The sequence below is a fragment of the Pseudophryne corroboree genome, chromosome 10, assembly GCF_028390025.1.
Source record: "Pseudophryne corroboree isolate aPseCor3 chromosome 10, aPseCor3.hap2, whole genome shotgun sequence".
NCBI lineage: Eukaryota > Metazoa > Chordata > Amphibia > Anura > Myobatrachidae > Pseudophryne > Pseudophryne corroboree.
The window spans coordinates 326,852,792-326,866,845 of NC_086453.1; the positions used below are offsets into that span (position 1 = coordinate 326,852,792).

General features: G+C 43.1%; 1 protein-coding gene across 1 annotated transcript in view; it reads left to right on the forward strand.

The window, feature by feature from the left end:
• The first annotated feature begins 4,497 nt into the window (after nt 1-4,497).
• The window catches only part of TNFRSF9 (TNF receptor superfamily member 9), a 36,546-nt gene continuing 26,989 nt past the window's right edge, over nt 4,498-14,054 (forward strand). The window contains exon 1 of the mRNA XM_063943563.1: nt 4,498-4,549. The gene's annotated coding sequence lies outside the window, so the exon portion shown is untranslated. The remainder of the gene's footprint in view (nt 4,550-14,054) is intronic.

Genomic DNA, 14,054 nt, shown 5'->3' on the forward strand with positions numbered 1-14,054 from the left:
TCCCCAAGTCTGAGCATAGTTATTAATATGGCATAAGCTGTAAGAGGGTTACCAGTCCTATGTTGGATCACACCTTCATCTCCACCTCCCTTCCCTTCATTGTTCCTGCCTTAGGTTAATTAAGTTCCTTGAGATTATGTGTGTGGTGCATTAATTGCCCTATCTTGAGTATGATCAGTTGTGTGCCACCATCTCAAAGGTGGGTCTACCAGCTCGGTAGCGTCTAGTTTCCCTTCGGGGAGAGGACCTTTCCCATAAGCCCCTGGGTCCATTTCACAAACTATTTGGAATAGTAACCTGTGGCGAGCAAAGCAAGACACCGAGCCCAAAGCGTGGCCAGCGTCCAATGGTGCATAGAATTTTTTTCTTTACCTCAAACGAACGATGACCTGAGAAAACATTTAGGTGCTGTAAGGGCGGAAGTTCTCTCCTGCCCTCTCATTATGTCACTTCCAGGTCCTGATCACAAAGGTAACATAGACACAACCCTACCGGCCCTCTTCCGTGGCTTTGTTGCATCCTAGCCACTCAAGTGTGTGGGGTGTGCAGCAGTCTATGTGGAAGGCTGTAACTATGGTGCCTGGGAAGCACAGTGTCTTGACTGCCTCCCTCCGGCACTGCCTACTAAACTAAACTACGCCACCACATCGCAACTCAACTGCCATAGTCAATAACTATGGGGTAAATTTATCAAAGCTTGGAGATAAAGTGGAGAGAGATAAAGTACAAACCAATCCGCTCCTTTCACTTTACAGACTGTGTTTAAAATTATATTTAGCAGCTGATTTGTATTTTATCTCTCTCTACTTTTTTTTCTCTCCAAGTTTTGATAAATCTCATCCTATGTGTAGCCCAATTGAATGGTGAAAGGCGGTGAATCAAAATCTTTTTCATGCAGGTATTGGGGGGTGTCGGTATGTTTCAGGACCATCATTAACTGCAGGGGGGAGTTTGGAACCTTCACCTCCTGGCAGTTATGAGCTGATTGGCTCATACTTTATCTCTCTCCACTTTATAGCTCTCTACAGAAAGCTACTTATCCATCATGCAATACCATCAAGGAGGCGTCTGATTGGCTCCAAATTGATTCTGCAGCAGGAAAACGCCCCCTAACATACAGCCAATGTCATTAAGAATTATCTTCAGCGTCAAGAAGAACAAGGAGTCCTGGAAGCGATGATATGGCCACCTCAGAGCCCTGATGTCATCATCATCGAGTCTGATTTAGATTTCTCTTCTGTTCATTGACTTTGCATTTTGTTAATTGATAAAAATAAACAATTAACACTTCTATTTTCCTTTCTTACATTGCAGCATTTTTTTTACACCTGCCTAACACTTCTGCACAGTACTGTGTATATATATATATAGTATGTGTATATAAATATATATATATATATATATATATATACAGATGGAGCCGCACTCATCCCGTGCGGCTCCATCTCAGGCGTGCACTCCCGGCGTGACTAGGCGATCCGTCTGCCTAGCCCTGCCGGGAGTGCACAGAGACGCACTCCCATTCTAGTGAATGGGGCGTGTCTCCGTCACGGACGCACGTGCCCACCTGGACAGAGACGCTCTTGGCGTCAGGCACCGACGCAGCCACGACTAGCGTAGCCTCATCTGTATATATACATGCACAGCATAGTGAAATATGGAAAAATAAAGGTAAAAAATTAAGCAAAAATTTCTTATCTTTTTGGATATTTCTTTGGTCACATGACTCACCATAGAAATGAGCTTATAAAGAATACAAAAAAATATGACATGGGGGGAAATGTAATAGGGTGTATGTGGAGGTGTTGTATTGACAGGAGAGGGGATTTCAACGTGCGAGTAGAGCTAGCTAAAAGTGTTTAATCCAATTTCTTAAAAATCTTTATTAAAACTCTGAAAAAATCCTATGCAGACCTTTTTATGAACCCCAAAATGTAATTTGTTGAAAAACACTTGCTGGCTATAATTTCTCCACCATTATTTATAAGTGCAAAAATCCTTATGTCCTTTACCCATCTTCTGTAAGGTCCTATCTCAGCTGACAATTGAAAAAAAGAAGGGGGGCTGAACAGGGGCAGATTTAGGGGTGAGGGCGCCCATAGGCACAACAGTAATGGCCGCCCCCCTCCTGCCTAATTTTATGGCTATAAGCAGGACCGCCATTAGGGGGGGGGGGGGGGACTGCTGGGACTGGCATCCCGGGCCCTGACAGCGGAGGGCGGCAGAGTTAATCATTACACTCACACTGCACAGCGCAAGCTATAAGTGCTGGCCACAGAGTGATATGAATGAATGACTCATCACACAGTTAAGCTGTGTGATGAGTCATTCATTAATTAACAGTTCACTTCAACCAGTGCTAGGAGCAGCAGCTACACATGAATCGTGATCTTCTTCTGATATTGTGAATCAGAAGCACCTTCAGCAGGACCATTCTAATTCCATTCTACCTCCATAATTGCTGCACTCTGTGGAATGCACTCCCACGCACAATAAGACTCTCCTCTAGTCTCCAAACCTTTAAACGTTCTCTGAAAACTCATCTCTTCAGACAAGCCTACCAAATTTCTGACCCACACACATAACCTTCACAGCTTCCCTATCAAGTTACATCCCCTCTGTACAGTCCACATAAACTCACATTTTGTCTTTCAACATTGCTGGGTGATCATATACAACCCATTAAGAACCTAGCAACCTGGGGAACCATTATGTGACAAGTAGCATCTATCCTTGTGTATCAATGCCTATTTCCCTATAGATTGTAAGCTCGCGAGCAGGGCCTTCCTACCTCTGTCTGTCTTTACCCAGTTTTGTTCTATAATTGTTGTTCTAATTGTAAAGCGCAACGGAATATGCTGCGCTATATAAGAAACTGCTAATAAATAAAATAATAATAATAAATAAACCTACAGTTCCTCTCCTCCCCTTGCAGTCATTGTCCAGATATAGTGGCACTGTACTGAAGATGGAAATTTGAGATTGCAGCTGCTGTGCGCAGAGGTACTGTACCTCTGCCCTTTCCTCCCATACAGTCTGTCCCACTGTCTCCTTTACTATTACTCCCTCAGCATCTTCCCCACATCTGTGTCTCTGCTCCCTCCCTGTAACTGTGTCTCTGCTGCCCTCATATCTGTATCTCTGCCCCCTCCTCACATCTGTGTCTCTGCTCCCCTCATATCTGTATCTCTGCCCCCTCCCCACATCTGTGTTTCTGCTCCCTCCATATCTGTGTATCTGCCCCCTCCCGGTAACTGTGTCTCTGCTCCCCTCATATCTATATCTCTGCTCCCTCCATATCCTTGTATCTGCCCCCTCCCCTTAACTGTGTCTCTGGTCCCTCCATATCTGTATCTCTGCCCCCTACCCACATCTGTGTCTCTGCTCCCTCCATATCTGTGTATCTGACCCTCCCCATAACTATGTCTCTACTCCTCTCATAACTGTATCCCTGCCCCCTCCCAACATCTGTTTCTCTGCTCACCTCATATCTGTATCTCTGCCCCCTCCCCACATCTGTGTCTCTGCTCCCTCCATATCTGTGTATCTGCTCCCTCCCCGTAACTGTGTCTCTGCTCCCTCCATATCTGTGTATCTTCTCCCCACCTGCCTTTGGGGGGGGGGGGGGGGGGGGGGACTGAGGAGGTTAGGGGGGCCCTGCCTTTTCCATATGTACTGGGCACAATTTCTGATGGCAACCCTGGCTATAAGCCATCATTTGATGATAGCCAATTTAATAGAATAATAATAATAAAAAGCCACTAAGTATAATTTATTTTTCTTTCTTTTTTTTAATTATGTATATATATTTACTAAGTAGGACAGCTACATGGGCAGTACAGTATGTGTATGTCCTATCTGCTTACACAGAACATTTTGCAGTTATTGGTACTTTTTGGCCTGACAGTACCAACACAAGCATTCAAGTGCTGCCCCCAGACAAGTGCTGTCCCTAGGCACGTGTCTCATGTGCCTAATAATGGGAATTACGCCACTGGGGCTGAATACTCTTCATGACACAGTATGAATATTTATTTATAGGTCTTTATGACATATCAGCATTAATCATTTCGGGTCTCATTATTTGTGCTTCTTTTCATTTTCCCAGTAGTACTTGCACTAATTTACCAGCAGCAAGTCATTACACTTGTGATTTCAATGAAACCCACTATTCCTGGAATCTTCTCTTATACAAGTCATATTTAATGTCTAATAAAGAGCAGAAACACTTGGAATTTTTTCCCAGGACAATTATTTAATATTGACCAAAATATTTGTATGGGGATTTAAAAGGCAGATTATGTGAAGGTGGGGTGTAAAAGAGCATCAGAGGGGGGGTCTCTAGATCTGAGTCATAATAATCACATACTCTATGACCTTTATGATTATTTGATGTTTTTAGAAAAAAAAAATTAGCCCCTCCCTCTGGGGAAGTTCCAAGGTCTACAGCCTCATGAATGACACTTTCATGTACTGCTTGTTCACCGCTATTTAGAGTAACTATGCCAAGGAGGAAACAGCTACTGACCTGGAGGATTCAGCTCCCACAGTAAGTACGTGTGTGTCAGGCAGTTGTGTAACACTAGTACGTGTGAGCTGTGTGTCTTTTCGCTGGTTGTAGTTACAGAAGAAACAGATTGTGTTTGTTTATGCCGTCCGCAGGATGCCTGGGTACAATGATAAATGATAACTTACTAGCCACAGCTGCCACACACACTATACACAGCTGGAACGTCACCACAGACGTGAAGACGTATCGATAGAGTTCTATAGATTGTGCTGCGGGTGACAGTTTATTCCATGGGCTGTGTAGAGTTGTGTCAATCACTTTTACCCTCCTTACTGTAATGTTTCGTGTAGTGTTTCCCATCCTCGGTCCTCAAGGAACAGTCTAGGTTTTAGTGATATCCATGCTTGAACACAGATGGTTAAATCAAAATAATGGAGGTGTTTGATTAAGTCCCCTGTGCTTAAGTATGAATATACTTAAAATCCGGACTGTTAGTGTGCCTTAAGGATCGCAGTTGAGATCCCTGTTTCAGTGACTTCATCTTATAATGATAATAATAATGCACTGTGGAGATTTAATAGATACTTTAACTCTGCAGCATTTTGATTATGATTTAATCTCCGTTTCAAGTAAGGGATCAGGTTAAGACAAAAGTTCCAGCGTCAAATTACTTGCAGGGGGATACGGTCGATAGGTCGACACAGCTTAGGTCGACAGTCATTAGGTCGACCACTGAAGGTCGACATGTACTAGGTCGACAGGTCAAAAGGTCAACATGAGTTTTTCACTTTTCTTTTCATTTTTTTGATTTTTTCATACTTAACGATCCACGTGGACTACAATTGGAATGGAGACTGAAGCGAGCCATGCGAAGTGACACGGTGCACTAATTGGGGTTCCCCGTCACTTTACGAAGAAAACAACACCAAAAAAAGTAAAAAAAAAACCATGTCGACATTTTGACATGTCGACTTAGTACACGTCGACCCAATGGCAATGTCGACATATTGTCCCTGTCGACCTAATGCATGTCGGCCTTCCATGGTCGACCTTATGACTGTCGACCTAAGTTGTGTCTACCCAACGACCCATACCCTTTGCAGGAACAGTTTCATAGTTGTTCACAAAGTAAGATTTGCAGCTGTATGTATAAACCTAATGCTTATCACTAATCTCCTATACATACATCCATAGGGCTGAATTCAATTAGCCGCAAAAATGTGAATTGCGGTAAATTCACAAACGCGCCTATTCAATTGTCCGTGAAAATGGATTTGCTGTAATTTTTTTACATTTTAAAAAAAAATGCATGTAACAGCCATTTGACACAATTTAAGTACCAGAAATACATTTATTATAACCATTTTATACTGTTATCCGATGTTAGTATAGCTTTTTGGGGGGCTAAGGACAGATTTACTAATTTTTCACTTCTCACTTTTGGCACCAATTTTCGTGGCAATCCCATTTTTGCCAATCTGCATTTGAATAGGGCAAATCGAGGGAGCGGACATATCCGATAAAAATCTGTTTTCGCTTCCAAAAAGACACAAAAATGGGGAAACCCGCAATTGCGGTAAATTACTGTGATTTTGCAGCTATTTGAATTTGTCCCGTACTGTGTTACCATAATCTCCAATCTTTATCGTGAATTTTGAACCTTATTCTCCAATCCATGTTCCAAATCTCTAAACGTAGTCTCACATTCCTGTTACCAGACCCCATTCTCTTTCTCCAATCTCTATTTACAATATTTAATTTTGGTCTCCAACCCCATATCCCAGTTTCCAATCCCTAAAACCAGTTCCAAATCACATTCCAGAGAGCAAATTAAATGAGAATAAAAATGTCTCAGGTAGGGACAATGTCCAAGTGACCTTAAAACTAAAGGAACTGGGTTTTTTTGTTTTTTTGTTTATAAAATGACCCAGAGCCCAAACATTAGCCCCACCCCCAATAATTGGTGGACAATCCCAAATTATGTAATTTATTCCCAAGAAGAGCAGACAGGACCTTGTGAACTGCGGGAACAATGATGTTGCAAGTGTTAGGGGTTTGTAAGACTATTAGGCGGATATTCAATTGCTTGAAAAGTCGGTTGGGTGTCTGTTTTTTCCCCTGTCTATTAGATAGAAAAAAACAGACACCCGACTGACTTTTCAAACAATTGAATACCTCCCCCATAATTAGTGACATGCGGTGAGGTCATAGGCTGGGGAGGCACTGAATATATATATATATATATATATATATATATATATATATACATACATACATATATATATATATATATATATATATATATATATATATATATATACATATATCAGGGCAACACCCAGCCCAGCGGCCCCCTGTCTCACCTGGGTGTCCAGGACTGTGCCACCGCTGCTGCTGGCTAGAGGGAGAGGGAAGTGCGCTGTCCGCCGCCGCACGCATCACTGCCTTCAGGACCACTGCTTCCGCCCACCAGTCACCGCCGGGTCCCGCCGCTTCTGCCCGCCAGGTCCCGCCGCTTCCGCCCGCCGCTTCTGCCTGCCAGTCACCGCCGGGTCCCGCCGCAATCACAGCTGCCTCGCTGACATGGGCATGGTGTCCCTGTCAACGAGGCACTTATAGAAGTGCCGCTTACTCCATAGTTTTTAATGGGCTTTTACAGCCCAAGTGCTTGGCCCCGCCCCCCTGCGTAATCCCGTTCTAATTGCCAACGGGAGGCACTGCTATCGATGCCTCCCAAACCAATTTAAAGTACTACAATGATTACCATAATATAAAGATGTTACTTGTTATAACACAAAATATGTGTCATAAGTATCTTCTTTGTATTATTTTAATCATTAATGACAGGGGAGGCACTGCCACCCCCTGCCTCCCCTGACTGCACCTCCCTGCCCCTAATGTCTGACACCTGAAATTGCTGCTTGGACCCTTGTCAGCAACCAGTTAATTTACCAATAGTCGTGGGTTTGCTTAGGTAGTATTGATAATGCAGTTGCCACGTTGGTGTACATGTGGTAAGTGGGATGCCCCTAGTACTTACTGCAAGTTGTGATGATGACCTTCACCAGTGCAGCCCCCGCAGGTAGCCTGAATCACAGGCACTATGTCCTGACAGTGGAGGAATCGTGGACATCTATGTGATAGAAGAGTACGTTACTTATTACTCACTCGTTATCTCTCTGGAGCAGTTCCTCTTCTGTAAATATATGCTTTGAAGATCCCATCTAGAGGGAAAATAAAAGTTCCTGAGCAGCTAATTTAAACTTCTGTATCACATATGATTTTCAGCACTTGCACCATTATGTCCGACTCGTGGTTACATGGTTACACCCCCATTGCATTCACGTTGCTCATAGTTTTGCAGGATTTTGGGTGCAGCAGAAACTGCCAGAGGTACATCATGACTCAAACTTTCTGCTGTCACTCCAAGACCACCCTAGATTCAAGTTAGACTTTACTTTTTCCTACTGAAGCATTATCCAGACAAGTCTCATTTACATCTGACGCTGCTATAAATTTCAATGTTTCAGTACAATAGAAGAAATCCAATGCTGGCCGGATCTAGGGCTTGTGGCGCCCAGGGCGAGAAAATAGAGTGTGGCTTCGGAGAAGGGGCGTGGTCTGTTATGCCCCCTGTAGCTGTGTCCCTAGTACTGTGCCCCCTGTACTATGCCCCCAGTAGCGCCGATCACCCCAAAAACAAAAAAAATATTCCCAATCCCTGCTCCTGCTTCCTGACCGCTGCTGCACTCCGTCTCCGGCCGCCGCCGCTCCTCGGATATATGCCTCTCCCATAGCACAGCATGGACACTAGAGGTCAATTATGACCCCTAGCGTCTATGTGCTGGTCCCACAATGCCGTGCGGTGCGCGATGCCGTCATTGCGCACCGCCCAGCACCGGGGGGGCACCACAGGCAAATATCCTGCGTGCCCGTAGCAAGATCCGCTACTGATCACATTCTATAACCTCGTCAATTTAACTGTGCTCTGTTAGAAAACATATTAAGTGGTAATACATTGTATATCCAGTAGGTGGATCTGTTCTCTGTGTATGACATGCTGTTTTACAGTATTTATGTATGTATACGTGCACGTGCATGCGCGTGCGTGTGTGTAATAAGTATATATATATATATATATGTATGTATGTATATGTATATACACAACTGTGTATTCGGCACTCCAAGCTGTAATACAAATAGTTGCCTGGCGCCCTCTTACACAAAGTTACTTGTTATCACTATATATATATATATATATATATATATATATATATATACTGGTAAGTGGCACTCTTGGGTCTTTGTATCAAGAACTGACCATCACCCCGTCAAGTCAGTAATGTTTCGGTGTTTATTCCAACCGTCATCGGGCTTACAAAAAAAGCCCTGAATTACTGCTGATGTCACTCAGAACGGACCAAAAACAGCGAAACACCATTTAACCCTTCACCACTTGACCACGGATAAATCTGATACAAATGAACACAGGGGAAACTTTCATAATCATCCGTATCATTGATAAGTTACAGCTGTTGAATTAGAAGCAAATATCAACACATTATTGTAACTTTGGGGTACATTTACTAAGCAGTGATAAGAGTGGAGAAGTGAGCCGGTGGAGAAGTTGCCCATGGCAACCAATCAGCACTGAAGTAACATCTATAATTTGCTTACTATAAAATGATACAGAGCTGCTGATTGGTTGATGGGGAAATATCTTCACTGGCTCACTTCTCTGTTCTTATCACTGCTTAGTAAATGTACCCCATAGTAACTAATCATCTATTTCTCAAGATACCTCTCTTTAACGTATCAAATTCAATACCTTAAAATATATATGTTTTATATGTAAGGGACCAAGAGATACTATGGGCCAAATGTAATAGAGTGAGAGTTTCAGAAAGTGAGAGATTTGGTAAGGTTTTTTCAGTTTTTATGAAAGTGCCAATCATTTATACTGACTTTGAATAATGGGCTGCAGAAAGAAATCCAAGAACTGAGACACTTTGTAAAATAGCAAATCACAGGCACGATGATAGGGCATCCATATCCCAGAAAGCAGGAGACGGGGAGATAGAAATAAATTATTATTTCAATGAGACATGATAGATCCATTACCTCAACACAATTGCTCCTAACAGTCTTAATGAATCTTTTGTCTTTTTCTAGCTTTTTATAAGTCATATATGCAGAGATCATATTTATTGATAAGATTTACATTTAGGCCCTCATTCCGAGTTGTTCGCTCGCAAGCTGCTAAAAGCAGCTTTGCACACGCTAAGCCGCCACCTACTGGGAGTGAATCTTAGCATAGTAAAATTGCGAACGAAAGATTAGCAGAATTGCGAATAGACACTTCTTAGCAGTTTCTGAGTAGCTCCAGACTTACTCGGCAACTGCGATCAGTTCAGTCAGTTTCGTTCCTGGTTTGACGTCACAAACACACCCAGCGTTTGCCCAGACACTCCCCCGTTTCTCCAGCCACTCCCGCGTTTTTCCCAGAAACGGCAGCGTTTTTTCACACACACCCATAAAACGGCCAGTTTCCGCCCAGAAACACCCACTTCCTGTCAATCACATTACGATCACCAGAACGAAGAAAAAAACCTCGTAATGCCGTGAGTAAAATTCCTAACTGCATAGCAAATTTACTTGGAGCAGTCGCAGTGCGAAGATTGCGCATGCGCAATTAGCGGAAAATTGCTGCGATGCGAAGAAAATTACCGAGCGAACAACTCGGAATGACCACCATAGTATCTCTTGGTCCCTTACATATAAAAAAAGATATATATTAAGGTATTATATTTGATACGTTAAAGAGAGGTATCTTGAGAAGTAGATGATTAGTTACTATGTGTTGATATTTGCTTCTAATACAACAGCTGTAACTTATCAATGATACGGATGATTATGAAAGTTTCCCCTGTGTTCATTTGTATCAGATTTATCCGTGGTCAAGTGGTGAAGGGTTAAATGGTGATTCATTGTTTTTGGTCTGTTCTGAGTGACGTCAGCGGAAGTTCAGGCCAGTACTCACTGGCCGATGCGGGAGAGGTGTTTGCAGAGCGAACCAGCGATAGCGATGCGCGGGGGCTGCGCATCGCTATCGCTGTGGGGCATACACACGGAGCGATCATGCTTAAAATCTAAGCAATCTGGTGATTGTAATCTATAAAGGTAAGATGTTTGAAATACCTAAGAGTGCCCTGCTTACCAGTATATATATATATATATATATATATATATATATTATATATACATGTATGTGTATATATATATATATATATATATATAGAGAGAGAGAGAGAGAGAGTGTGCCGCTTACCAGTATATATATATATAGCCATTCCGCGGTGCGGCACTCATGCTGGTCTCAGAAATAAACGGACGATAGTCCTTATCGCTTTGAAGCGATAAGGACTATCGTCCGTTTATTTCTGAGACCAGCATGAGTGCTGCACCGTGGAATGGCTATTGAATTATTTTTGTGAGGGCACCAGCGACAGCGATTACAAAGGCTTATACGGAGTGCCGGACCGCAGCATCCATATATATATATATATATATATATATATATACTCTGAATAGTACTGAAATGAGGAGAGCGCACTTGTGAATAATATATCAAGGTCATTTTACTAGTAATAAAATATCCACATACATGTCAGTTTAAAACAGCACACTTAGCCGATTCTCCAGTGGCAAACACTTCAGCACAGCAATGTCCGACAGTGATGTCCTTTAACGCAGCTTGCCACCAGCTCTGTTGCTCAGCGGGTGACGGTCAATCGTCTACAGAGCTAAGCCACCTCCAACGCGTTTCGTCATCAATGGACTTCGTCAGGACCCCTGGCAACCAATCAGCATTGACGTAACATTTCTACTTTGCATACTATACAATTGTTCGGAGCAGCTGATTGGTTGCCATGGGCAACTTCTCCACCGGCTCCCTTCTCCACTTAATCAGTTGAAAGCAAGACCAGCCTGATCCGCTGTTATTGTCAGAAGTTCCATCAATGAAGGTTGCAGCAAACAACAAAGTGTGAAAACGCCACATGTGATAGTAGGCCATGATTCATGGTGCTAATTTCACTAGTGACTTTGAGCTCCACCTCCAAAGCCACAATGATTGTGCACACAAGCTAGACTGATGTCTTCTGAACAGTCATACACATGTATATGTCCATACGCTACTTCCTCCGCCTTCTCATCATATCACCTTCTGTTACGTTACACACTATAAATAGCTGTATTCATAACAACACTATAACCAATATCATTTTAATTTACTTTTTCAAACATTTTTAAAACCGTCAATAATAGCTTTATAAGGAATAACATATTGGGGGTCATTCCGAGTTGTTCGCTCGTTATTTTTTTCTCGCAACGGAGCGATTAGTCGCTAATGCGCATGCGCAATGTCCGCAGTGCGACTGCGCCAAGTAAATTTGCTATGCAGTTAGGTATTTTACTCACGGCATTACGAGGTTTTTCCTTCGTTCTGGTGATCGTAATGTGATTGACAGGAAGTGGGTGTTTCTGTGCGAAAAAACGCTACCGTTTCTGGGAAAAACGCGGGAGTGGCTGGAGAAACGGAGGAGTGTCTGGCCGAACGCTGGGAGTGTTTGTGATGTTAAACCAGGAACGAAACTGACTGAACTGATCGCAGTTGCCGAGTAAGTGTGGAGCTACTCAGAAACTGCTAAGAAGTGTCTATTCGCAATTCTGCTAATCTTTCGTTCGCAATTTTGATAAGCTAAGATTCACTCCCAGTAGGTGGCGGCTTAGCGTGTGCAAAGCTACTAAAAGCAGCTTGCGAGCGAACAACTCCTAGATTGCGATCACCTCAGTCCGTTTAGTTCCTGGTTTGACGTCACAAACACGCCCTGCGTTCAGCCAGCCACTCCCCCGTTTCTCCAGCCACTCCTGTGTTTTTCCCTGGCACGCCTGCGGTTTTTAGCACACTCCCGGAAACCGCTCAGTTACCTCCCAGAAACACCCACTTCCTGTCAATCACTCACCGATCAGCAGTGCGACTGAAAAGCGTCGCACGAACACCAGCAAATCTACAACGTTTTGTGTTAAGTAACTTAGCGCATGCGCGCTGCGTACCATGCACATGCACATTTTCCACCTAATCGCTGCGTTGCGAAAAACGGCAACGAGTGAACAACTCGGAATGACCACCATTAAGTAATACACAAATGATGCAGATGTACTAGTACGGAGTGAGGAAAATAAAAACTCCCAGATTTTAAAGGTTAACTAAAAAGGTATAGCAAATACTATAAAAAAATGTTACTACATACTCTAAAAGTGCACGGAGTACAGTTTATTATCAATTGGTTGTTGTGAATATGATATCATCATTTCTTGGAGTATAGCAGTCATCTGTTCATTAATGGTTCTTGGTGGATGTGTGCAGACCTCAGCTCTCAGATGGCCCCGTTGGCTGTGTAGACTAGAGGCAGGTCCGGTTTAAGATCCACATGGGCCTGGTGCCTATTGTGAGAAGTTGAGGAGGTGTGGCTAATGTTGTGTGGGTGTGGCCAGTGACATATGGGCATGTACACTCCTTACACTATAATCCCCAATGTCTCTCAAAATAAGTAAAAGTAGAAAAACAACATCACTTTGTGAAGAAATTAGAATTCTAATTTAAATTCTTATCATTTATGGAAACCATGTGACCAACTGGGCAGTTTATCATCATCAGTGTCACGATCCTAGGCACGGCGATTCCCCAGATACGCCAATCTGCGAATCCCTGCCACGTGACACCTTTACTGGATACCTGAGCGCGTGTGTTAATTTCACACAAAATCACTGCCACCAGCCAAAGTACAAACGTTTAGGGTATGACCCAAGGCAAACTTATGGCTTTTGCCTGCACCTAGAATTATTAATATTTTGGTAACGCCTCTTTCAGAGAGTTGGGTTGGATACACAACAGAAACCAGATCTAAAATTAGATAATTGAATTCAAGTAAAACACTTCAAAGCTTATGTTACAGAAAAAAGAAGGTTACAAGAATATAATGATAAAAAAGTCAAAGTCACAACAGAAAGACAACTTCAAGAAAATAAAAATAGGAAGTTAAACCCACCGATACTAGCACGCATGCACAGTAGAACGATGAGATGAAGTGAAGCCGCTTCGGATATCGGAACATTACAGAGCCAGAATGTTCTCCTGACTCGCTTCTTTGATAATGGACCACTTACACTCTGAGGGTCTCCTATTTAAAAAACATGCTGCCCCTTCAACCCCCCTCCCTCTGGACTGTTACTGTTAACCCTTCCATAAGCCAGAGAAGGTATTGAGTGTCAGCTCATACTGGGCTTCCCGGCTACTATCTGTTATGATTCCAGCACTCTGGTCAGAGGAGATCTTATGGCAAGGACCGGAGCACTGGAACGGAATGCTGGGGAAGGGAGCAGGACAGGAAAATAGCCCCTGGCGCCCTAACTCTGTTGTCTCACCCGTGTTGTCAGAAATCCCCTGCGAGACTATGGTTTCTTGAGCCCTTGGCAGCCGCGT